This window comes from Vulpes lagopus, chromosome 17 (assembly GCF_018345385.1).
Source record: "Vulpes lagopus strain Blue_001 chromosome 17, ASM1834538v1, whole genome shotgun sequence".
Classification (NCBI taxonomy): domain Eukaryota; kingdom Metazoa; phylum Chordata; class Mammalia; order Carnivora; family Canidae; genus Vulpes; species Vulpes lagopus.
The window spans coordinates 22,224,595-22,251,062 of record NC_054840.1 but is presented as its reverse complement, the minus strand read 5'-3'; the positions used below and the strand labels follow the sequence as shown (position 1 = coordinate 22,251,062).

General features: G+C 41.5%; 1 protein-coding gene across 3 annotated transcripts in view; it reads left to right on the top strand.

Annotated features, from left to right (window-relative positions):
- Positions 1–26,468, top strand: part of RTP4 (receptor transporter protein 4) — a 123,236-nt gene that overhangs the window by 58,504 nt on the left and 38,264 nt on the right. The window contains exon 4 of one of the 3 annotated variants that reach the window (XR_005984241.1): positions 2,334–4,079. The exons of the other annotated variants lie outside the window; for them this stretch is intronic. The gene's annotated coding sequence lies outside the window, so the exon portion shown is untranslated. Of the gene's footprint in view, positions 1–2,333; positions 4,080–26,468 lie in introns of those variants that run through there. 3 annotated transcript variants of the gene reach the window in all.

Genomic DNA, 26,468 nt, shown 5'->3' with positions numbered 1-26,468 from the left:
TCCAGAACTCCTATGGTGGGTGCTCACTGGCTGTCTCTAGTATCTCCCTCACTGGTCCTTAGTTTCGGGCCATACTCTTTCTTTAGGGATCTATTTTATGCTTCCCAGGATCTGGGTGATTTAGGGTGAATTACTTGCCCTCACTGAACTCATCTGTTGAATGGGGATAATGCCTTTACTTTCAGCATCATTGATATGACCACACGTGATAACTTCTATAAAGTGCACTCAGCATGGTGCCCAGTATATTGGCCAGACTCAGTAAGTGCTAGCACAGTAGTGATGCCTTCATTTGGAGTTGCAGCAAAGGCAGGCACAAGCCTTTTATTAGGAGTCTGTTTCTTCTCCCAGGAGCTTTCTAACATGGGTATAACCCTCCCTCTATTCTTGCTCTCCAGTTCTCAAGCTCCCCCAAATTTTCTCATAGCTCACTTGTCAGGGAAACCAGGAATGTCTATTGATATGACTCCTGCCCTTGAGAGGGGTAGTGGTTCTGAACCAGAGCTGAAACCTCTCACTGGGAATGCCAGGTTCCATAGGATGCCCTCCATGGCCACAGGGGCCACTGACCAGACCTTGCTGCCTCCCACAAACCAGGATTCCCAGGTTCTCACTGGGAAGTTCCAACTCATGGCTTTATGGAGTGGCCATGAGTGGAGTCAAAACTATTCACTACCTCTGTGGAGACTTCCATTTGGGTAATGGTAGTGTGTTAGAATTCTCAAACAAAACAAAACAAAACAAAACAAAACAAAACGAAAAACCCACCACAGAATAAGACTGTATATATGTACATATAGAGTGAGTAAAACCTATTTATTATAAGGAATTGGCTCGCACAGTTATGAAGGCCAGTTAGTCCAAATTCTAGAGTGTGGACCAGCAGGTTCAAGACCTGGGAGAGCTGATGGTACAGATGAACTCTGAAGGTAGTTTGATAGATATTTCCCTCTTGCTACAGGATACTGATCTTTTTGTGCTATATAGATTTTCAACTGATTGGGTGAGACCCACCCACATAACGAAGAACAATCTGCTCACTCAAAGTTCACTGATTAAATGTTAAACTCATCCCAAAACACCTGTCAAGTTGACATAAAATTAACTATCACAGATAGCATGCATGTGTGCATACTTTACTCTTTCCATTGTCTTTCTCAGACAACTCCTATTTTGTTTCTCTTTTTAAACAAATGTATTTTAGGAGGTAAAGCAGTCGGAGAGCCGTGTGATGTTATTTCTCTGTTCGGAGTGGTTGAACAAAAGTAATAGGGGGTGGAGGGTAAAACTGTCTTAGCTGCAGAAAGCATTTTTCAGTCCACATTCTCACTGGTGAGGGCCAGTGGTCAACTGGTCTAATGCCCTCATTTTTCAGAGAGGGAAACTGAAGTTTGGATACAAGAGGAAGTTTGGCCAAGGTTATCTCATATGTACATCTGCTGGTGATCCAGACAGCTGAGTAGGCATACTGGAACCCGGCCCAGGGTTTTCCCACTACTTACCTAAGGTTTGTATAGTTGACATGGAATGAAGCCAAAATTTGAGCAGTTACTTTAAGTAGGTTTGGATTCTTTCAATCAAGGGTCTATAAGGAAAATTTGTGAAAGCCTTTAATATTTGATGGTTAGCTCATCCACCTAGGTTATCTCTGACCCTCCTCGTCTTTGGGCTATTTTACAGCTCGGTGCAGATAGAAATTAAGTTGTAGAAAATGGACAGTAATTCAAATAATTCCTGCCCACAGAAATGCAAATCGAGCCTAATGGGATGCAATTGATTTTTATGAGCACTTTTTCATATTTTTATAAATTCATTTCAGCTTTCCATACTTGACTAAAAATATGTGACCCTTTGAGTTTGTTTTTGGATTCACTGCAACATCTACTGGTTTCCTCATTAATTAATGAGTTAAATAAAATCTCTGACATATCCATTTTCTATCTGTATGAGAATCATGATTACATCATCTTTTAAAATGTATCCTTTAATAAGCGTAAACCATGCATACACCTTGTTTTCTCACACTGCACCATGTTCCCACACCTTATTTAAAGAATAAATCGAAGTTCCTGTGAGCTTCAGAGCATTCTGGGGAGTAATAACTCACCTTGCAAAAATACTTTAGGGTTTACAAAGCACCTTCACTTTTATCATCTCCTTTGATTGCTACAGTCTGCCTGGGAGAGCAGATATCATTCCTATTTCACAAATAGGAAGAATGAAGTCCAGAGAAAAAACATGTTTTTAAAAACCAAGATCATACAGCTGTTTGAGGCAGAGCCAGGATGTCAGTGTAAGTCTTCTCTTCATTCTATTCTCATCCTCTTCATTAGGCCACATCTTCTTTCTTGATAAGAAATACTGTGGACCCAGCCTGGCAACTGGATCTTTGCATGGGAAAGCTGCTGTTTCAGAAAAAAGACCAAGAATTTGGATATAATGAAAGTTCTGAGAAGTCACAGCTCCATCTCCAGGGATGTTATTCAGCTCCCCTTTTCATTTTTCCCCTTGAGAACAAAAGCTAGTTTTACATTTTAATGGATTTAATTACTGCATAGAGATCTGAACAGATATGAAAGGAACAGACAGTGAGGACACAGTGATGGTCTATTGAGCAGCATTTGAATTAATTTGGAGTTTTCATCCCTGTGATTAGTGTGGTTATTAGTGTTAATACTTGAAGTTCATGTTAACAGGGTGTTATTGTGAATTTGAAGCATTAAAACAGGCCTGATTTCCTAGTATTTGTTTGTTTACTTATTAATTAGTCTATTCACAATGGCTATGGTGCTGACATATAAAACACCCCTTGCATTCAACTTCTCAGCTTAACTTAATAAAGGATAATATTGGGTCTCATTTAGCCAATGTTTAATGCTAATAAATTGTCCTTGTCTATTTTGGTGACTTCCCCACTGTGCGTATACTTTCCTTTGTCCTTAGACCACTATGGAGAAGCAGATAAAGCCTCAGAGCTTCTGGAAACAGCCTTACTTAGGGTTTGGGATACCAGGTTTCCTTTGACTTGAGATTCTTGAGTGATCCTGAGAAAGCCATGCCCCCTCCCTGGGCCTCAGTTTTCCCTCAATAAAATAAGAGGTTTAGGTGAGAAGATCCCGGCTTCCCTTCAGCTCTGTGGTTCAGGGAGTAAATCAAACTCTAGAGATAACTGGGGAGTTATGGAAATGTGAAGTTGTGACTAAGAGAATATCTATCCCAATGCATTAATCCTTTAGTTCTGCACTTTTATTTCAAAGTCCATAGGTGTGGATTCATTCTTTTTCTTCTTGTTCCAGGTGCCCTGTAAATCTCCAATCTGAGGGTTTATGTTTTTTTTTTCAACTGTGGAAAATTGTCAGCCATTTTCTCACTGAATATTGACCCTCTCCTTTCTCTTTGAACCCCCTAAAAGATGGTAGACTGCATTCTAGTTAAAGCCCTAAATCTGTCTTCCAGGCATTAGTCCTGTCTGCTACTGCATCTACTCTGTTCTCAGAATCATCAAGCTTTCAAATTCAACAATTTTTGTTTCTAAGAGTAACAGTTGTTTCTTTCTCAAATCTGCCTTTTCTTTTTTTACATGGAGTCTTAATGTGTTGTGTATGTGTACTCTACTTTTTTTTTTCTTCTTGAATTTTATGATTTTTGAGTGTGAGCACATTTTCAATGACAATATGGGAGTGACTAGGAATTCAATGCAATGTGGGTTGTGGAAATATCACTCTGGAGAAAGCTTTGCATTTGCTTTTGCTGAGTGCCCCAGAGGTATCGTGATCCCAGAAATATTTTATTTTACTTTATTTTATTTTATTTATTTTAAAAAGATTTTATTTATTTTTTCATGAGGGACACAGAGAGAGAGAGAGGCAGAGACATAGGCAGAGGGAGAAGCAGGCTCCGTGTAGGAAGCTCGATGTGGGACTCAATCCTGGGACTCTGGGATCACGCCCTGAGCCAAAGGCAGATTCTCAACTGCTGAGCCACCCAGGCTTCCCCCAGAAATACTTCAATGTAAATCTTGAGGCTTAAGGATTCCTGTAACATATAGGTGATATATTCTTTTATTCTAAATCTTCCTAGGCTGGTGCAGTAGGCTGAATAATGGCTGCCAAAGATATCCAGGCCCTAATCCCTACAAATTATGAATATTACCTTATAGCAAAAAAAAAAAGACTCTGGATATGTTTAAATCAAGGATCTTGAAATGGGGATATTATCCTGGATTATCCAACTGGATCTTGAGTGTCATTGAGATCACAAGTGTCATTACAAGAGGAGGCAGAGGGAGATTTGACTACAGAGAGGAGAAGCCGATATAGCAATGGAAGTCGACATTGGAATGAAGTGCTTTGAAAATAAAGGAAGGGGCCACAGACAGAAGAAAGCAAGAGATGCAGAAATAGAAGCTGGAAAAGGCAGGGAGATAGATCATTCCTTAGAGCCTCCCAAGCAGTCTTGCCAACACCTTGAATTGAAACTGACTCCACAAGTGCAAGAGAATAAATGTGTGTTATTTTAAAGCCACTAAGTTGTGGTAATGTATTAGAGCAATAATAGGAAACATAGCTGGTTAGCAGAGTTTTTCTATTCCTCTTTGAGAGCAGTACTTAAAAGATTTTTCCAAGAAAACTTGACTGGATTTTCCATGAAGGCAGATGGTGAAGAAAAGGCTGGAAAGACATGGGATGACAAGATTCCACAAGATTCCACTCCTATGACTACAAATCAGCCTTCAGAGAGGGATTAAAAAGACATGGGTTCTTGATTTTGAGCCCTTTTTACTAGCCAAATCTATGCCTCCAAATGATATAACATAGTTGTCAGGAGTAGTTCAATAGACAGACGTTGGTATTTTGTATTCCATGTGTCTTATAATTTGCCATTTGGATAGAAAAGGCATCTTGGGCAAAATTTTAAGTTCTATACTTCAATTTCTCATCTGTAAATGAAACTAATAATAGTGCTTCTCTTACATTATCATGGTGAGGCTCCCAATTAGATAGGGCACAAGAAATGTCTGGGTATATATATGCCTTATCCTTTGGTATAGACCCAGGATTATTGTCCAAGAACTATGTAAAGAGAATTGAATGACTCAAACAGATTCTTAAGAACTTTTGAGGACTCAAAAAGAAACCTCAAAATGAAGTTTTATCATCTTCAAAGTTCTAGAAAACAGAAGATTCTGTTAATTTTAGAACGAGAAAGGGCTGGTTTAAAATAGAAGATGCTAACGTGGTTGCTACGTTATTCATTCAACGAACATGTGTCTGTAGGGTGGTACCTATGTGAGGCTAGATGCTAAGTGCTGTGAGGGAGACAGAAGCCACAATCCTCCCATTTCTAGAGCTGCACTGTTGTTAACAGTTCACAGTATTGCAGGAGGATTTCACAGGCATCCTCTGAGGTGAAGTGTCCAGGAACTACCTACCAGTATTTTACAGATGGGGGAACTAACCCTCAGGTTTAATAAAGTCCAACAAAGTTGGGTCCCAAACCCACCTGCTAATTCAATGCCACTGACACTCTATCACAGCTAAGATGAGATCCCTGATCTCAAAGTGCTTAGAGATGAGACAAAGAGGAGAGAGCACTGCAAGTATGACCACCAGAAGGTATAAAAGCAGAAACAAATAAGATCTTTGAGAGGTTAGGAAGACTTGTGATATGGAGTAGGGTGAGGGTACCTGGTAAGACAAAACACAGGAAGGCTTGGTGGAGGGACAGAAAAACATACACATTTTAAAATTCTTCACCTTGGAAAATAAAAACCAATGACCCAACAACAAAACAAATGGTTTCTGACCAGGTCAGAATGTTGCACAACATGTTTCCATTCCACAAGCAATTCTTACTTGCCTACTATATGTGTGGGATTGATCACAGTGAATCGGAAGTGACGACATTCCACAGAACCAGCCTGATTGAGGGAGACCTGCGCTCCAGCCCTCACACTGAATGTGGCCTTGGGTGGTTTGTTTCCCCTTGAGCTTGAGTTTCTTCTTGCATACGTCGGAATCTAAACTTCGCATGCTACTCTGACAGCCTGAATTTGAATAAGGAGGATATTTATGTACTCTATTGTTTTTACTTTCATTATTCATTCTTTCATCTTAAATTATTTGCTTTCTCTCTTTTCCTCATGTCTTTCTCCTCCTTCTTTTGGGCTGGCTCCTTCCCTGCCCTCCCTCATGGTTATTCTCCTTCTCACGTTCAGTGTCTGCATATTTTCTTCCTCATTACCTAAGTACATGTAAATTGGCCACATTGCTGATGCGGAAGCAATTTTTAAAATTGGTTAAAATGTGCCAACGTCAAACATGACGAATTCTTCCACTTTTGGACTCCTCATGATTTTAATCATCCCAAATCAGCCATTTAAGAAATGACAGCATGAGGACCAAATTCCCTTAGCATCATTTTTTTTTTTTTTGTCCTTTGGTGGTGTGTGTTGTGTGTGTGTGTGTGTTTTGTTCACCAAAATTGTCAGTGGGTTTGGGCATCATTTAAGTGTAGCATTGAACACTTGTTGTATACAGGACTTTCTGAGTATGTGGAGAAGGGGGAAATAAAAAAAAAAAAAAGAATAACATCTAGTCTGTAGTCAAAATGATACTTGGGGACTTGGTGAACGAGAGCATGGAGGCATGGCTAGAAGTAAAGAAGGAAACCTTGGCTCTATTATGCTGGTATTTTGGCCCCAAACCCAGGAGTGTCTGACTCTTCAGTACAGGGTTCTTGGATGTTGTTGAGCACAGAGTAAACTGTAGCAGCATGGCCACAAAACTGCCACCTTGCTTAACACTAAAGCCATGGCCTGATAATCCCTGATTAGGAGTTTTCTGTTAAATGCTGATTTGGAAAACATGTGTTAGGCTTATTAACTGCCTTTCTAAGCACCAAATATCTATCCTGGGTCTCATACGTTCAAGAATATCTTTGCTAAGAGAAAGAAAGAGAATCAGGCCCAAGAGGGACCTTAAATCTGTTTACTCAATCAGTCATAAGTGGAAGCCAAAGACCAACAAAACTGGTCAATCTGGCCTGGGGCCAAGGCTTTACCTGCATTTCAGGCAAAAAAAAACAAAAAACAAAAAACAGAAAACAAGAAAGAACGCAGCACAAGGTGCGTTTTTTTTTTTTTTTTGAGATTATAATTTCAAATATGTTTCTATTTATGACGACGTGTGTTTGGTCCATAGAAAAATATTCATGCTCATCCAGGGATGTTTACTTATCAAACTACACATGATACTTCTATGGAAAGTCTCAGGAACGCCGGCCTGTGTGCTGTCCTCTCTGCTGGGGAGGGGCAGTGATCCCGAAGACCTGTCAGTGTGCCCTCCAGGGTTTGGGCTGTTTCCGTTTGCAGAATTAAACAGGAAACGTTTGCAAAAACTCTCGGTTGATGGGGACCTGGAGTGCCGCTCCAGCTGCTGGGGGCCTCTCTTCAGGAGGAAGGATGTCGAGTAGGCTTTCAGGCTGGGCTTCCAAGTGTCCCTGGGCAGAAGGACCTCACCCATGTCCTCCCCCGGGGCGCACAGAGGCCCCCAGCCGTCCCCAGCCGCGGGCGCGGCCCAGCGCTTCCCCTCCGCCGTTTCCCACGGCACCGACCTTCGTGAGTCTCCGATACACCAATGGCTGGACCTTCTTCACTGAGAGTCCGGAAGATCTGCTCCAAGTCCTAGCATCGTGACGATTCACACTCTACGACTCTTCCAACGTCGGCGTCGATCGCACAGATGTCCGGACGGCAGCCGCACACACCTTGGCCTCCACCTCCGCGTGATTAGTAATCAGTGGGAGCTTAGTAACACGATCATAGTTCCGGCCACGACGGTTGCTAGAATGGTAATGAGGATAGGAGGTTTTATTAGTACGGGAAGGATATAAACCAACATTTTCGGGGTATGGGCCCGATAGCTTAATTTAGCTGACCTTACTGTAGAATATGGTGTAAATTTGGTAGCACGAAGATCTTTGAATTCTTAGGATTAGGTTCGAGGCCTATTATTCTAGAAATAAGAGGATTTAAACCTCTATGATTTACTCTATCAAAGTAACTCTTTTATCAGACATATTTCTTATGTTTGAGGTGGGATGCTTGCGGTGATGATAGGTAGGGCAACGTGTCATATACATAGAGCCAAAGTTAGTGGTAGGAAATTTTTTCATAAGAGGTGTATTAGTTGGTCATAGCGGAATCGAGGGTAGGATGCTCGAATTCATAGGAAGGAGATGGTTAGTAAGAGGGTCTTAATGGTGAAGTTGATTGAGTAGAGTTCTGGTAAGAATGGGTTATGGAATGCGCCGAAGAATAAAATTGTTGTAAGGATATTTATTATGATAATATTTGCATACTCTGCTAAGAAGAATAGGGCGAAGGGTCCGGCTGCATACTCTACGTTAAATCCTGAGACCGGTTCTGACTCCCCTTCAGTCAAGTCGAAGGGGACCCGATTTGTTTCTGCTAGGGTAGAGATAAATCATATCATGGCTAGGGGTCAGGCAGGGAAGATTAGTCACATGTGTTCTTGGGTGATAATAAGTGTGGATAGTGTAAATGATCCGTTCATTAGCAAAATGGAGAGGAGAATGATTGCTAGCGTAACTTCATACGAGATTGTCTGGGCTACGGCTCGGAGAGCTCCGATTAGGGCGTATTTGGAGTTTGAGGCCCATCCTGATCAGAGCATAGAATATACGGCGAGACTTGACATGGCTAATATAAATAGCACTCCTAGGTTTATGTTAATAAGTGGGTAGGGCATGGGGAGTGGGATTCATATGGTTAGAGCTAATGATAGGGCTATAATGGGTGCTAGAATAAATATTGATATAGATGATGTAAGGGGGCGTAGGGGTTCTTTTGTAAAGAGTTTTACAGCATCAGCGATTGGTTGGAGGAGGCCATAGGGACCTACAATATTGGGCCCTTTTCGAAGTTGTATATAGCCTAGGACTTTCCGTTCAACAAGAGTAAGGAAAGCTACGGCGAGAAGGATTGGGACGATAAGAGAGATAACGTTGATAAAGAACATGTTGTTAGGGAGAGGAATTGAACCTCTGAGGATAAAGGTTTAAGTCTTACGCAATTGCCGGGCTCTGCCACCCTAACAAAGCCCCTTTTTCTTGGGTTTATAAAGGGATAAACTGACTAGATTGAGCTTAATTTCATCTATTAGTTTTAAGGCGCCTCTGTAAGGTAGGCCTTATTTCTCTTGTCCTTTCGTACTGGGAGAAATTATTTAATAGATAGAAACCTGAAGCCAGGCCACAGGTAAACTGGACTCATTAAATGTTCTAGCTCTGGACAATCCATCAAGTCTCGTATCTTTGGAAGACTAGAGAGGGAGTTTTTCTCACTCCTAAGAGCAAGTAGCACTCCATCAGTGCAGGAGTTACTGATCTGATGTGGCCTCAATAAAGTTAGAGGAGGAAAAAGAATATTGCCTCCTCCAACAGGACCTTGGATAAGAGACATTGCTAATGAACTGGACAGATTCAGGAGGAGAAGTGTGCTCAACCCCATTTCAGGCTATATGAGCAAGTTTAGAGAAGTAGGGCAAAGAATTGTATCTGGAGAACATAGTGAGTTACACTTTTATATCTGAATAAATGCTCCTAGGAGCAAAGTGGCTTACCCAAGACCATGTTGGGTAGCACCAAGACACAAATAGTCTTCTGACTCCAGGTCTGGGTTTCCTCTCATTTCACCACCACTGCAAGGTAATAGGCACCCATCAAAGCAATTGATAGCAGCAGGATTGCTGATCTGGGAACGGCCTGACCGTGAAAATGTCCTGACCATGAAAGATGATATCCCTGTCCTTGGAGAGAGGGCAGGGCAAAGGAAAAAATGAAAAAGCACAGCCAAGTTTTGGAGTAAAATGATGGCTTGAAGACTGGGTTTGTCTCCTCACTAGTCCCATGATTCTGGGCAAGTCATTTAACTTCCCTGATCTTCACTTTCCTTATCTATAAAGTCAAGATAGCAATGCCTCCTTTAAAGTGTCCCTCTGTGGGGCACCTGGGTGGCTCAGTAGTTGAGCATCTGCCTTTGGTTCGGGTCATGATCCTGGGATTGAGTCCTGCATCAGGCTCCCTGCAGGGAGCCTGCTTCTCTCTCTGCCTATGTCTCTGCCTCTCTCTCTGTGTCTCTTATGAATAAATAAATAAAATCTTAAAAAAATAAAGTGTCTATCTAAGGACAAGATGGAATAATCTATATGAATAGCATTTGCCACAGTATGTGCTCAGTGAAAATACCTTTACTCTCGGTGTCATTCATTAACTGAAGCAATATAAAATATACTAGTTACCTGCTACAATGATTTCTAAACCCTCATGTGGGTAAGAATTACCTATATAGTTTATTTAAAAAATGTGGATTCTCAGTCCCACCCCCTTTAAGAGATTCTGACATGGGGCTCTGAAATAGGAATTTTATCAAGTACTCCCGGCGACTCTGGTGATGTGGTTCAATGTCACACTTTGGAAAATATTGTATTGGATTGTATTTTAAGTTTAAAATATGACTTCTCCTGGTTCATGGCTCTCAGAAAAGTCCTGGTTAGGCTTGCATTCTGAAGATTTCCACCTCTTCTTCCTCACCCTCACCTCCAAGCACAGTGGAGGAAGCAATAAGCTGCTATTGTTGTTACCACCACCTTTGGGGAATATTCCTTACAGCAGAGGGTCTCAACTTTGGCAGCTTATTCCAATTATGTGGAAAGCCTTCAACCAACCTGGTATCCAGGCCACACCCCAGACAAACTAAATCAGATATCTGAGTGATATTCAACATGGAAGCTTGCTAGGGGATTTCAATGTATAGCTAAGTTGAGAACCACTGCTCTAGATACTCTGTCCCAACTTCCCATCAAATTTTCTTCACTTAGTTTCCATCCCATGCCTTCTATCTGGATATTTCCTTTCTTTCAACAATTTTGGCTGGACCCACTCAGCAGATTTCCTGGTTTTCTTGTCATTCTTCTTGATCCTCCTTGATGCCTCTTACCTGGCTCTATTTGGTGTTGATGTCCAACCCACCATTCTGTCCATACTTGCAGGACACAACACTGAAGCCCTCAGATAGTACTACTTTGTCTTGAGGCTGGGGCAGGGAGGACAGATAGGATCATACCACTGTCTTTCAAACCTCTTTTCCATTTTCTCCAACTAGATGTTTTCCCAGCCCCTACCTGTTTATTATGCCAGAGTTCATGCAAAGACCTCCTTCTCTGGAAGGCCACCTCTGACTCTCCCAGGTCAAAGAAGAAAGACTCCTTATTCCTGACTTCTCTAATACCATTGATATCACATATTATAACATTCTACCTATATAAGGAGGGGGGAAGATGTTATGGTGACAAGAGTCATCAGAACTTCTAGGAAGGAAGCCACTTATTTGGAAAAATTATGACTGCATGGGGTAGAAGTTTATACTGAGAGGGATATAAAACAGGTCTGAACTACCTTGCTCAAATGTAAGAGCAATTGTTGAATACCCCAGAGAGAAAAAAGGAGATCATCCGCTCTGTGATGTGACCCACACGATGATTTCCATAAAATCTTGAGTAAAATCTATAAATCATTATGAGATACATCATAGAAGCAAATTTTCAGGGCACTGCTAAAAGGCCTACCTACATCCAGGGTATTGAGGGAAAGACAGGCCACATGGCATGGACATAAAGATAAGAAATACGTAGAAGATTCTAATGGAAATTTTAGGAAAGTTTTTAGATTATCACAGGTCATAGACTATGGGTCAAGGCCAGGCTTCACCAGACCTACAAGGGACACAGTAGCCTCACCTGTGATCTGTATTCCATCTGAGCATCCTCTCTGCCCACTGAACTGGAGTCTACTGATGGCAGGACCTGTCTCCAGGTCTGCAGCTGAGTTTCCCTAGTTCCTGGAACAATACTTGGCATATGTAATACTTTAAATAAGTGTCTAGAGAATGAACAATACAGAAAGCACATTAACGTAGGCTTTTCTTTTCTTTTTATTTATTTATTTATTTATTTATGATAGTCACAGAGAGAGAGAGAGAGGCAGAGACATAGGCAGAGGGAGAAGCAGGCTCCATGCACCGGGAGCCCGACGTGGAATTCGATCCCGGGTCTCCAGGATCGTGCCCTGGGCCAAAGGCAGGCGCCAAACCACTGCGCCACCCAGGGATCCAACGTAGGCTTTTCTTAAAGTCAAACGGAGCACCAAGGAATTCGTCCTGTCTGTGGCTATTTTGTTCCTCAGACTAAATTCTTTTTCGTTCACCACTTAGATGCTATTGAACTTGTTTCTCCAAATTCGGTTGCTCAAAATTTGATTAATTTAAGCTCAAAATGACATTTCAAAATCCCCTATTCCCAAACACATAGCTCATCAGAAATGCCTCCCACTATTTACAGTTTTGCTTCATTGAAATATGATGATGCCAGGCAGACAGCGATGTGTATTCAGTGGAATTCAATTTTCCTGATCACTGGCTCCATCGATCAGTCTGTTTGCAAAGGGCTGATGCAAGCATCAATTCATCTCTTATGGATGATGGGTGAGCCGCTCCTATTATTTCTGCATGTGAAAGGGGTTGTTAGACTCTAATGATGGGATTCTGGAGGATCGCTTTATTATTGCTGTTTTAGGCTTTATTGAGTTCCTATCATGGGCCCGGAGTTTTTACTGTTTTCATATTTAATCTTTACAATTGACATTTTGTGGGTACAGAATCTGAGACCTGGAGAACTTGGGAGGTCTTGGGAGCTCTTGTGCTTACAGAGCTAGTGAGGTATAGATCCAGGATTCAAATGCAGTCCTTTTGATTCCAAAAAATTAGTACCATCTGGTTTGTTAGATTTTCTTCTTGAGAATTATCTTGGGGCTTAGGCAGGAGAGGTAGAGAGAGGTGATTGAGAAAGAAATCCAACACAAGCTGAAGGGGAAGAAGAATGACTGTGGTTTATGATTCAACATAAACTCACTCACTATCAGTCCTTCTTGTGATCCCAGTTGTGCCTGTAGAGATATTTGTCACTGCAGCCAGCAGGTCATACTTGGCTATGAATGTGTTCTTCCCAGGAGACATGAGCCCCTGGCAGGTGCATGCCTAGCAAGTATACTCAGTGTGGCACCCAGAACCAGAGGAGTGAGAAGCAAATGCAGCACTAGAGAGGAAAGCTCTCCTTTTTCTCAAGATTTTGTTTATTTATTTTAGAGAGAAAATATGAGCAAGTGAGGGGGAGTGGTAGGGGAGGAGCAGAGGGGGAGGGAGATAGAGGGAGAAAGAATCTCAAGCAGACTCCTCTCTGAGTGTGAAGCTCTATGCAGGACTTGATCCCATGACCCTGAGCTCATGACCTGAGCTGAAATGAAAAATCAGATGCTTAACTGATTGAGCCACCCAGGCTTCCCTAGAAAGTTGGCCCTAGGAAGTGTCTTGAGAGCAGTGCTATTCAGCTGGAAGCCAGGAAAGGAAGCTTTGTGGATCCTATAGGAAAGCCACTTTCTTACTGGGTCTTCCAGAGAGAATGACCTGGGCATCCAACTCAAACAAGGGGCAAAAACCACCCAGAATTCCAGTACACTTGGTAGTTTTGCCAACTCAAATCTGCCTCATGCATAGCACGATCCCTTTGCTACCCTGGGCAGAGTCAGGAAAGTGCTTTTGCAGGACCACCACAGCTCTGTCAAAAGTCTGGGAACAAGGGGTACCTATATCTTTAAGCTACTTTCAACAGGAAACTTTCTTTGTTGCTCATAACTGTGTCCCCAGAAATCTGTGACCTTGTAGCTACCCTCAATGCATGAAAAATCTCAAAGGGAACTATGTTTTTGATCCTCAGGCAAAGTTTGAGAAAAGTTGAAAACATGCTTCTCTGGGCAATAATTCTACCTGACATCAAAGACAAAACTGATCAATAATTGCCCTCAATTTCTCTGAAAAATGAATTTTACATTGTGAATATTCCGCCCCCCCCCCCCCACCAAGTGATAAAGCCATCACTTTCTTTATTAAGAGGTCAAAGTGTTTTTGTAGACCTTTGGGTTTGTCTACAAGGCCTGGTTAACAAAGGACAGGATCATATATGAGATGCAGAGCAAACCTGAAATAGGCGGGGCTGATGCTATTCTTTTCATTTCATGAATGAAGAAACTGAGGTCCAGAGAATCCATGTGACATCTCCAAATTCACACAGCTATGCAGTGGTAGCACTGGGGTCAGGACCAGTATTCCATTGTCCAGTTCCATGTCATGCTGTGCATTGAAGCTTGACTAGTGTCAAGAGCCTGTGACAGCAGTCAGACTTTTCTCATTCAACCTTGAATCACATTTATTTCTCCTAGAAAAAGCAACCTGGATAGGAGCAAATTGCTGGTTTAAGTACAGTCCAAGTCCACTGTGAATAGAAAAACTTGAGCAAGCCATTCTGCTAGGGGCAGAAGGTTACAATAGAAGGTTACAATACAAATACAATAGATTTCAACGTGTAGGTTGTGAAGCAAAGTCTTAGATAATCTTTCTAATCCTATTAAGGGCTCACTCCTGTTCCCAACTCAGCTGATCAAGTCCAATTACATTGCAGATCAGAATAAACACTTCAGGTCAAATATTTCAGCACTCAGGCTAAATGTTTGATTCCTTTTGGATGGTAAGTATCAGAGCTTCAAAATGTGTGTATGTGAGAGTGTGTATGTGTGTGCATTTTACTATTTTCAAGCCCTGATAATTATAAGTTACACTTTAAACCAAATATTATAAGGTTGTCTAGACATTGCTTAATCACTGTGATCAATATTTTGTGTTCCAACTGCAAAAGGAAGAGAGAGAGAGAGGGGGAGGGAGAGAGATAGAGAGAAAGGGATAGAAGTATTTGAAAAGAAGTGAACAGGTGTAGCAGCATATCAACATTGACACACACACCATGAATAATCTCTAAAATGTGTCAAGTATACTACAGTTTATAGAGCACATTCACCAACCAACATCTCTGCTGTGATTCTCAACACTACCCCATGTATGAAGTACGCAGAATAAGTATATCAGCATTTAAATAATGAGGAAACAGAAATATAGAGCCGGATTTAGAGTCCTGTGTAGGAGCCACAGAACATTCTACAGAATGTTCAGTGTGGTCCAGATTTCTCCCCTACGCTGCCATTTCCACATACATATCATCCTTTATTTACATAATGCTTACCAGTGTAAGAAACCTTCAGAAGTGCTTTGTGTTGACTCAGTTACTATCTATATGTATGCGCTAATTCAAAAAGCAACTGAACTTTGTCAGTTTTATACAAGCCCTCAGGCAGGGGTGTTAATTACAAAAATAAAATAAAATAAGATAAAAACAATGATTGGCTGTTTATAAATGGTGCGTTTTAAAATAATTTGTTCTGGAGTCGTACATTAAACACTCTTCCAAAATACCTTCTCCCACACACTGTCTTTTTATCCTCACTAGAGCCCCATGAAATGGGAGTTACAATCTCCATTTGAAATAGAGGGGAGGCTGAGGCTCTGTCTCCTGGAACTAAGTCATATTTGACAAGAAGCCATGCTGTTGGTGCTGGTAGGTGGTGTATGTTGGGAGGGAAGCAGGAAGTGGAAGAGTAGGGGATGGGGAGTTGGTGGAGGGAAAACTCAAGGGTGCCTTAGAGGACAAAGCCCTGGAAGCAAGGTGAAGGCTTGCTTTCAGTAGCCCCAGGATTAGTTTTCTTTTGCTTACTGCCTCAGCTTTTACTGGCGTCTAACCTCCTCACTTTCCAGATTTATACTCTTTCATTGTGAATCCTTTCTGTGTTCAAGAGGCTGTGCCTGCAGATATTCTCCTCCTAGGGCCCCTGTCATTCTATCTGTACCTGCACCTGGAGCCTGATAAGGAAATAAGGTAGGTGGGGTAGGAGCTGGGAGAGCAGCAGCCATTGTCTCCTGTGGCAGCCTGATGGGATGGAATAATTTACAGGGTTATTATTATTATTAATTCACAGGATTAAACTTGCATGTGTCTTCTTAATTCATGGTGACCGCTCTGCTGCATCCATGGCTGGATGCTGGGATCATCTCAACCAATAAGTACTACATGGTGCTAGTGTCTTGGGTCATGGTGAGGTCACAGATCATAGGCCAGGAATTTAGGGTTCCAACCATCACTTGGCAAAATGCCTAGACTTAATTTTTCATTTCAACCGTCATTTTCCAAACACTGAAAATGAGCACCATACCAGGAGCTGGGGACAGAGGTAAACTTTATTTTTTTAAGACATACTTACATTACATTCTCTATATGTGAGGCACTATGTAATCGCTTTATTAGCTAATATAATTGTCACTGCACCAGTGACAGGGATAGATGAGGACACTGAGACATAGAAAGGGTAAGAAACTTGCCTGATGTCACACAGTTAGTGACTGGTAGGGCTGGAATGGAATCCATGCTGCAGCACTCCAGAGTAAATGTTCTTAACTGCTGTCTTTCAAAATTTCTGCCTTCAATATTTTGTCACCTAGAGAAGACATATAGTCCTTGTAGATTATAGTGGTGGTTGTAACAGAGATATGTGCAAGGTGCATGGAAGAAAGAGTTTCAACAAGTTGCACTGTTCCCCACTTCAAGGATAGCAACTGCTCCTTAAACCCTATTCTTACACCTTATTCTTATTAGCCCTCTACTGACCTAGTCTCATATCTGACCCTAAAAGCCAATCTATCATTGTAGAGGCATGGAAATTTAAGACTTCCTATGCCAGGAGTACAGAGCACTTGGTATCAAGACTGCCTGCTTATGTGTACGCTCCCTAAATGGTGTCTTTCTGCCGTACTCTGACCAAGCTCCATGCCATATCATCAGTCTGTAAATTCTGCCCCTGTCTTGGGCCCACTTGGCCTCTCAGGAAAGCGCACTGATATCTCTCTGTTTCAGATGAACAAGATTGGAATATGGCTATAACATTTAAGCCTTTATCTAAGACCAAGATTCAATGGACTCTTCTAGCTACTCAAGTAGGTGGTCCCTTTCCTTCTCACCACTTCAAGGATATTTCTCCAATTTTTGCACATGAAGGATGACCTTCTCGGTGGAAGAGGGCTACTTCTCAGTCAAGAGTCATCCAGAATTTCCCCCCTGGAACTTCTTCTTTTTTTCTTGTTTTCTTTTTTTTTTTAAGATTGATTGATTGATTGATTTATGATAGACATAGAGAGAGAGAGAGGCAGAGACACAGGAGGAGGGAGTAGCAGGCTCCATGCTGGGAGGCCAATGGGACTCCAGGATCGCACCCTGGGCCAAAGGCAGACACTAAACCGCTGAGCCACGTGGGACTCCCCCCACACACACCAGGAATTCTAAAACAAGTCTTGAAGTCTTGAACACCTTTAGGACTGAAACTCTGCCTTCCTGTTCTAGTAACTTTTCCACTTCTGCATCCAAGGTCCAGAGACTGCTGGCCAGTGTCATCACCATTGCCTGCCTGTGCCAGATACCTCCCTCACCACTCCCCTTCCCCAATCACATTCCATGACTACCATCTGTCTCCATACCCTGCATATCCTATGCTTCATTTATCACAGTCCTCTTCTGTCCTCTGTAACTATTTCTATAAGATTATCCTGATGTCTCCTCCAGCAGCCTCTGCAATTATGAATAATTTGTCAGCAATCTACACGCTCAGACTGTATTTATATCAAAGTCTAGCCACTGGTCTCACCTTATTTTTTGTTTTTATATGTTTTGTCTCAAGAAAACAACCATTCTTGACACTTAAGACGCAGGCATTTAGCTTTTCTCTAGATCCATAAAACAAAAGCTCCAATTGTATAATCAAAGAGAGCAGGAGATGGGGGTTTGGTCCCAAAGCACTGTGATCAATATATTTGATATTCATTGAGTATTTAAGATAGGCTAGGCACTCCACTACATGCTTATTTCCGTTTAATCAGCCATCCTTACAAAGCTCTATGAAGTTGGTATTAATTATAACCACTTTATAAATGAGGAAATCGAGGCATAAAAATTCAATATTGAGTTGCACAACTAACCAGTGGCAGAGCCAGTTCTCAAACCCAGGTATGTGTGCCTCAGTTCTAATCATCAATGTTCTAACTACTTCACTTCTCCTTTCCGAGTCTTGGTTTCCTTACTGTGAAATAAGCCGGTGGGTGGAATGGATCATAGGACTTCAAAAGTCTCTTCCATATCAAAAAGAATATAAACCTGTCAGTGCAGATTAAAGTTTAAGATGGAGCTTGTCTCACTTATCTTCTGCTTCTTGTGAATCTCCCTGAAGGAGCAACAGCATTGTCTCCAGGTCTGAAGGCTTGTTCTGTGAAGCAGGGATCTAGCTCAATCTCAGGGGGCCCAAAGCAACAGATATTCGAAGGTAATTCCACAGTAACTTTGTAACAATCTCAATAAATTTAGTCTTATACATATTAGGAGTCTAATAATTTTTATGGCCGAATGAAGAGTTTGGAGTTGGAAAATTTATAGCTAAGAGTAATCTGAAGACATGTCTTTGTCCAACTGAGAGAGAAATTGGAGTTAAATTGAAGCTTAGAAGATGCTCAGTAAGGAGGCCAATAGACTACCCCAAAAATCTTAGAGTGGGAATGACTTAAGAGATATTACTCAATACTCAATACCTCCATTTTACATATGAGCCAGTTGAGGCTAGGAGAGGGTAAAGAGTTGCATGATGACTCATGAAACCCTGAGCTGTTATTATCATCCCTTGTTATAGTTAGAAAAACTTAATGGCACTAAGCTGAATCATTGATGGGTTTACCTGAAGTATTGCATTTCACACAAAAGGAGGAAGGACTAAAATCTGAATTCTAACACCACCTCCTCTCTATGAAGATTAAACACCCACGGGATACATCTTCCAGTTGAACCTCTGCAGAGAAAATCCTTCAACCCAAAGGCATTGGTTCAGATGGCTCTGTGGTTCTTTGCAATCACAGCATAGGCCTTTGTTATCAGTACTTTGAAGAAGATATTTAAGTGTCAAACTCACTGAAGTTGGTCAGCTACATCCAATAGAAGGATTGGCTAAGATCAAGGTAGCATTCCATTAACTGCTTTAAATATAATGAAATCTTGGTGAACCCTGACAACAGGGTTGTCAATCATAATTTATCAGAATTGATAATGTATTGAATTGCCCTTCATTTTTTTTTCCAATTCAAATTCTCCCATGCTTAGAAGTGAAGTGCAAAACAGTTGTGAGTTGACAATACCAAGACACTTCATCTTCATCATAGAAGAGGTGGATATTTAAAGCAATGAAGATGGGGTATCCCTGGGTGGCTCAGCAGTTTGGTGCCTACCTTTGGCCCAGGGCACGATCCTGGAGTCCCGGGATGAGTCCCGCGTCAGGCTCCCGGCATGGAGCCTGCTTCTCCCTCTGCCTGTGTCTCTGCCTCTCTCTCTCTCTCTCTCTCATGAATAAATAAAAAAAAATTAAAAAAATAAAGCAATGAGGATGAGGTATTTGTGCATCAAACTAAGTCAGAGTAAACTCCAGAAAAAGTTTCACAAAGAATTAGAATAATTCCAAAGCCAGATTTTGTGTAAGATCTTTTGAGATCTTACCTTAGGGCCCCTGTGAGAAGCTAGTGGTGGAGGATACACTACAGGACCAGGACTATGGGAACTTATCTGACTTGTAAACTGACTCTGACCAGCGTGGCTGACAGCTCAAACTGCATTGTCTGCAGGAATGTTGAAACAGCTCAGGTGAGCTGGTGGATCCAGAACAGAAATCCAGTCTGACAGGTAGGGTGTGAAGCAGGAGCATGCAGGCAATGGTGAGGTGATCTCAGGTAAGTTTATCAGCGTGGCACTATAGTCCGGATGAGCTGCTTGTTTGAGCAGGACACCAGGACTAACGAGTACAGGGAGGAGAGATAAGATCCAGTGTCCCAAGAAGTGGGGAAAGGCAAGACACAGACAGAGTGTCTAGGCCTAGTCAAAATGGCTATAAACCTGCAGGTTCAGATGGAAATTGGGGCACAAAAGTCTATTCATATTGACTGAACAAGGATAGCAGGAAGCAGGTGAGAACTGCAACTTAGGTGAGGTAGTGTGCTAGGCCAGCGCCTACCTGGGTACAGTGCCTCAAGTCCACAGAACAGAAACTATCCTTGGCTTTTCCTGGTAGATATGTTTAGTGCACTCCTGGTCTCCAAGTTTGACTCAAGGAAGAGACATAGGAGCCTCAATGTCCACCACGTACAGGGGCAAAAAGTCAGGGACTGGAACTCATGCTTTGAAGGTGACTGCTCACTTATCTGACAGCTATAGCATCATAGAAGAGCAAACAATTAATCTCTGGAGGAGAAAGAACACAAATGCCATTCTCATGACTTGATATCATTCTGGGCCTTTTTTTTTTTTTTTAAATCACCTTCTATTGGGTGATCTGTCAGGTACTCACAAACTCACCTCTGCCAGGGCAGAAATGGCTGCAATCGAGCCCATGTGTTGCCGCTACTAACTAGAGTATTTGTACTTAATAAAGATATTTAAAAATAGTCACAAAAATGTAGTCCCTAAACCCAAGATCAGTATATTTTCAAAGATGGTTAAATCTTGGGCTTTGACGCTTGACTTATAAAGAAGAAGAGAGAAAAATAAATTGAGGGGATGGCACAAGGATGTTCTGTGTCATGGGCTAGTTGTGAGTCAGCAGTACATCCTTCGTAAAGATTGCCCTGTTCTAAAAGATATCCCCTCGGTTATAAAACCCCCTCGGATTTTTTAACACTCGAGTATAAGCATTCTTATTATAAAGCATTATGCAGTTTTATGATCACAATTGCTTGGATATATGGAGTATATTTTGGAATCCTCATTTTGCACTTATGAAGTTAAAGCTATAGGCAACAGAGTCCTTTGCCTACAGTTATGACAATAGAAGAGTTTGAGTCCAGACTTGCTCCTGTGTCTTCAAAGTCCCAGAACCCAGGCTCGTGGAAAAGAAAAACTTCACACCAGACACTTGTTAAAAATGGCAAGGCATATTTTATTGGAGCTAACTATAGAAAGGGAGAGACTTCAGTGGGTAAATTGAGTTCAACTCCACTAAATAAGAAGTAGTGGGCTTTTTAAATGCTAGAATGTGCTGAAAGGGAAGTACTGAAGGACACTAGGGCTGAGTGGCCAATGTGCTTAGGCCTCTCTGGCATTTATTAAAGTTAGGTTCCCACCCTCCCACAGAGACTGGGAGACTCTGGCTCTATCTCTTATTGATCATATTCAAAGGGATGGCACCCAGGTCCTTGGAACAGACATTTCTGGGTTGCAGAAGATACATCTCAAAGGGACAGAAAAGGGACTTACAATTGCAGGTTTTCTAAAGTAAATGTTCTAAAAAAAAGTGAGGTCAGGGGCATATAGTCTGGTTTTGGCTGGAACAAACAGTAAATTCTTTTGGCAACATTGAGCTTTCTCAGGTGGTCATTTAAAGGGGTTGGAGTTGTCATCCAGGGATATGGACTTGAGCTAATAGAAGCCAAGCTAGAGTTTGTTCAAGTCTCTTAACTGGGAGGTGGAATGAAAGGGGGGATGGTGGATAGAGTCATGTGTGCTGAGAGTTTTGCAGTTTTCACTTGTCAGCATTCCCTGTGGTCTCTTCATTCAGTGTTGGATGGAATGGATTTAAGGCTTCTGGGGATGTCTTCCTTATGCCAACGCTAAAGAGAAGCACAATTTTAGTTTAGACTCCTGAAAACTGCAAGCCTCATGTAAGATCCATGCTTGCTCTCAACAGCATACTCTCCTGTGAGGGTCCAAGATGAAGGATTATGCTCTTTTACGCTAAAAGGCAGTATCTACCTGCCTTTCTGCCTTGTGTGTCAGAAGTACCATTTGTCCAGTAGCTGTAAGACAACTGTGGCCTACACCCTAGAGGAAGCCAAACTTTCCAGTAAATCTATTCACCATAGGCTCTGGAAACCTTGCTGAAAGGCTCAGGGGGGAGCAAATATATTATTATTATTTCCACTGTTTGATTCTTGTAGCATTCATTAGATGATTATAGCTTTGAGATTTGATGGATGGAGCATTCTATCTTGTCACTATTTCTGAGCTGGTCTGTAGCTACTCAATAATTACCATGCAACACAGTGGAGGCATGTTCAAGAATGCTAATGAATTATCAGTTCTCTTAAAGCCTCATTAGATTTCTTGATAGCAAAGCCTCCCATTGACAAGATCTCTAACATGATTTTCCAAAGACCCTTGTTGCTTGTCAGGCAAGAGATTATCTGTGCATGCATGAGGTAGTTTGGAAACCACCCTGATTTTCTGCTATGCCGTTGTCACACACATTTGTTTTTGTTAGAGTTTTGTATGTGTGTATCTGTGATAGATGTGTGCTATGGAGGTGGGAGAGGTGGATTGAGGTCTCTGGAGAAAATAAAAGAAAGGCAGCACTAAATCCCACTGTAGAATTGAATTTTCTAGTTGAGAATTATTTTAAACTCCTCTTGAACTATTGTGTTTCACCCCCAAATCTGTTTTTCTCTCATAATTAACTGGGAAAATGATCCCCTCAGTTCTTCTGGCCAAAAGCCCGGCCATTATCCTTGGTTACCCTTTCTCTTTTAGCCCTCACATTCAACCACCAGCAAATCCAGTTGGCTACCTCCAAAAGGTATCCCAAAATTCTATTCTGTTCTCTGTATCTGCATTATCATATCTCTAGACCAAGCCATCACCCACTCTGTCCTGATCTACTAAAACCACTTCTTTGCTTGGTTTCTTGCTTCCATTCTTACCCCCTTAAGATCCATTATCCCCAAAGTAGCCAGAATGATCTTTATGAAAATAAATCAGATTGTATCACTCTCCTGTTTCAAATCCATAGCATTCTATAGCAAGTAGAATAAAATTAAGACTCCTTTACCTGGTCTACATTGCCCTGTAGGAACTGACCCTTATCTACCCCTCAGGCCCCTCCTAGCATTCTCTCCACTCTTCACCACCCTGTAGACAGGCCTAACTCACAGCTTTTGCACTTCTTGTCCTCTTTGCCTGGAGCATTCTCTCCTCTGAGCTTCACGTGGATGACTCCATCAACACTTAGGTTTCAGCTGAAATGCCATGTGAGAATAATTTCTTGAAGAACAGCCTCCTACTCTCAGACACTTTCTATAAGATTGCTCTGTTTTATTTTCATCAAAGAACTAGTCATTCGTTAAGATTTTATTATATTTTTTATGCCCATTTGTTTATTGCCTGCCTCCCATGACTTGAATGTAAGCAACATGAGGGCAGGGACCTTGTTTTTCTCGGTCACTGCTGTATCCACCATAACTAGAAGAATGCCTGGCCTGTAGCAGGAGCTCACAAAAGATTTACTGACTGAATGAAGGAACAAATAAACAAGTGGATGAATGTAGTACAATTCCTCTTTTTAAAATGAGGAAACTGAAATCCCAAATTGAAAGCAACTTGTCCAAAACCTCAAAGAGGAGACTTATTCTTCTGATCTTGATTTTTATGATCTTTCCAACATATTAAACTGCATCTCTACATGGTTCTCAGCCAGGGTGGTTTTGCCTATCAAGATATATTTGATGATGTCTAGAGAGATTTTCAGTTGTCCTAACTGTAGAGAGATTGCTACTGGCATCTAGTGAGTACAAGTCAGGGATGCTGCTAAACATTCTATAATTCACAGGACAGTTTCCCATAACAAAGAATTAGGTGGCTAAAAATGTCAGTAGGGCTGAGTTGAGAACCCTTAGTAGTAATTGCAAAGGCAGGATATGCCTCCTACATTCTCCACTCTTCCTCTGAGCCACGGGAAACCTTACATAAGACTGCCCCCATTGCTCTACCTGAATTAAACAACAGTCATCATCCAGGGAAGATGTCTTGGACCACTAGATTAATCTTTTCTCTCTCTCAAGTCAATCCTCCAACATCTAATTAGCATAGAACATGCCACTTTCAATTAATATTGGTTATGAAATTTGCTAAAGAAATTAATTGCCCAAACTGTCCCTTCTGCTCACCTGTAGTCTACCTATCTTTCAGTCATAAATCCTACCACTTCCAGGAAGTTTTTCCTGAGTCCCAAGCAGAGTTCATATCTCCCTACACCATATTCTCTTAGCACTAGATGTGTATGAATTAAAATACAAACTTAAACTCAAGAGTTGCTCATTTTCCCACCATCCCCAGCTTATGCATTCCTTGAGGCAGGCATAAGAGTCTCAACTGGGCACTGCACACAGAATGGGTGCTTAGTAAGTACCTTATGGAAGGAAGATGCATATTTCCAACAGGCTATATATCCATTTAAGGTGACAAGAAAGAAAACCTTGCAAAATCAACACAAGAGAAAAGGCAAATCTTTCCTCTTTCATTACAGCAAAAGGAAGTTGGAAGGCAGGAGCATTAATTGACATATCTTTTCAGTTTATTGCTTCTCTTTTGTGGATGAATGTAGGCATTTGTGAGGTAGGCATGTAGTCAACTCCCCACCAACCTGGGAACAGCCTGAATGACAAATTATCTCTAAGGTGGTGGTAGGGGTCCCTGGTGCAGGAGGAACAGTGCGGTCTCTGCAAATCCCTAAGCCGATGACAGGGACAGGGCAGGCAGCAGGCTGTGTTATCTGTACCCCAAGGAAGATAAGGAAAACAAAGTAGCCACCCCCATACTGCTTTCCCAGAAAGCCGGCCGGCTTGACTTAAGCCTACTGTGCTATTTAACTCAACACAGTTGCAAACAAACAAGATTAGAAATGAATGATAGATTTCCTTTTAAAATAGAACATGAAACAAAAGCAATTTTTTTTCACCATGGGCAAAGCAAGGGAAGTGCCTGTTTGAGGAAAACAATTACACATCAGCTTAAATTACCTGTTTTAAAACACAAAACTCTGAACCCTAGAAAGCCTTTAGAAATATGGCCATGTTCCTATTTTATGGATGAAGAAACTGAGATCTGTAGAGCAGAAAGGACTGGCCTGAAATCATATAGCACACAATGGAAACCAGAATCTATAACTGAGCTTCCTGTCCCCAGTTCCCATTGTATGTGTGTGATGTGGAATGGGGGGGTGGAGTGGGGAAGGTCAGTGGACCAGAGAGTCTAAATACCTGGGCTTCAGATTTTATCAAACGACAAACTATATGATTTAGGACAAGCCACTGCTCCTTGCTTCACCGTCCCAATCCATTGTGTAATGGGATTGGCCTGAATGACCTGTAAGCTCCTCCCATTCCAGCCCATGCTGGACTTCAGCACAGGCTAATAATAAATAAGCAAATAAAAATATACAGAGTATATACTTTATACCAGACACTGTGCTAAATATTTTTTCACACAGTATCTCATTTAATCTTTATAACCCTATAAAATAGGCATGTTTATTTTTGCCATTTACATACGAGAAAGCTGGGACTCAGGTTAAGTAACTGGCTTACAGTCACACAATTGGTGTGTAGTGACAGTAGCATTTAAACATCTACCTGTCTGAGAGATCCCTGGGTGGTTCAGTGGTTTGGCGCCTGCCTTTGGCCCAGGGTGTGATCCTGGAGTCCTGGGATCGAGTCCCACATCAGGCTTCTTTCATGGAGCCTGTCTGACCTCAGGGATAGAAATTACAAGTTCAATGAGTATTCAAATATTAGTTCAGTTCAGTTCTTCAGAGACTGAGAACTCACGCCCATCTCCACAGAAATCACCCGTACTTGGGACACTCTGTGACAAAAACTGTATCTCTGTAATTTATACATTGTTGATCCAATTATACTTTAAGACTGCCAAGAAGTCTAACATTTATTCTATAAAAACAGTTCTTTAGATGAGGGAGAATTATGTTTATGACCCTTATTCTGAATATCTTCTAATTTTGTAAATTCAGATTTCTAATCACTTCTCTGGTTCTTTGTTTGGACCTACTTTCAATTCCCTTATTACCTCAGCAGGATGCCTCTGCCCACACCCAACATATCTTACACTTTCAACTTAGAATATTGAATAGAATAATACTGATTAAATTCCTAGTGTTTGTAAAAAGGATGGGAGCAGAGATGATGAGTTCATTGAAAATATGAACAAAGAATCTTTGTTTGGAGCCATTATAAAGTCAGTACGGAATCATCCTCTCATTTTTTCTTTTCGAAAGATTTTATCTATCCATTCATGAGAGACAGAGAGAGAGAGAGAGAGAGAGAGAGAGAGAAAGGCAGAGACACAGGCAGAGGGAGAAGCAGGCTCCATGCAGGGAGCCTGATGCGGGACCTGACTCTGGGACCCCGGGACCATACCCTGGACTGAAGGCAGCACCAAACTACTGAGCCACCCAGGGATCCCCCATCCTCTCATCTTAAACAACATTTTTTAGAGGGTAAAATGAGCCAAGGGAAAGAAATAATAAAGATCAAAGTTAAAGTCTATGAAATAGAAAACAGAATAATAATAGAGATAATCAAGTATCTGAGA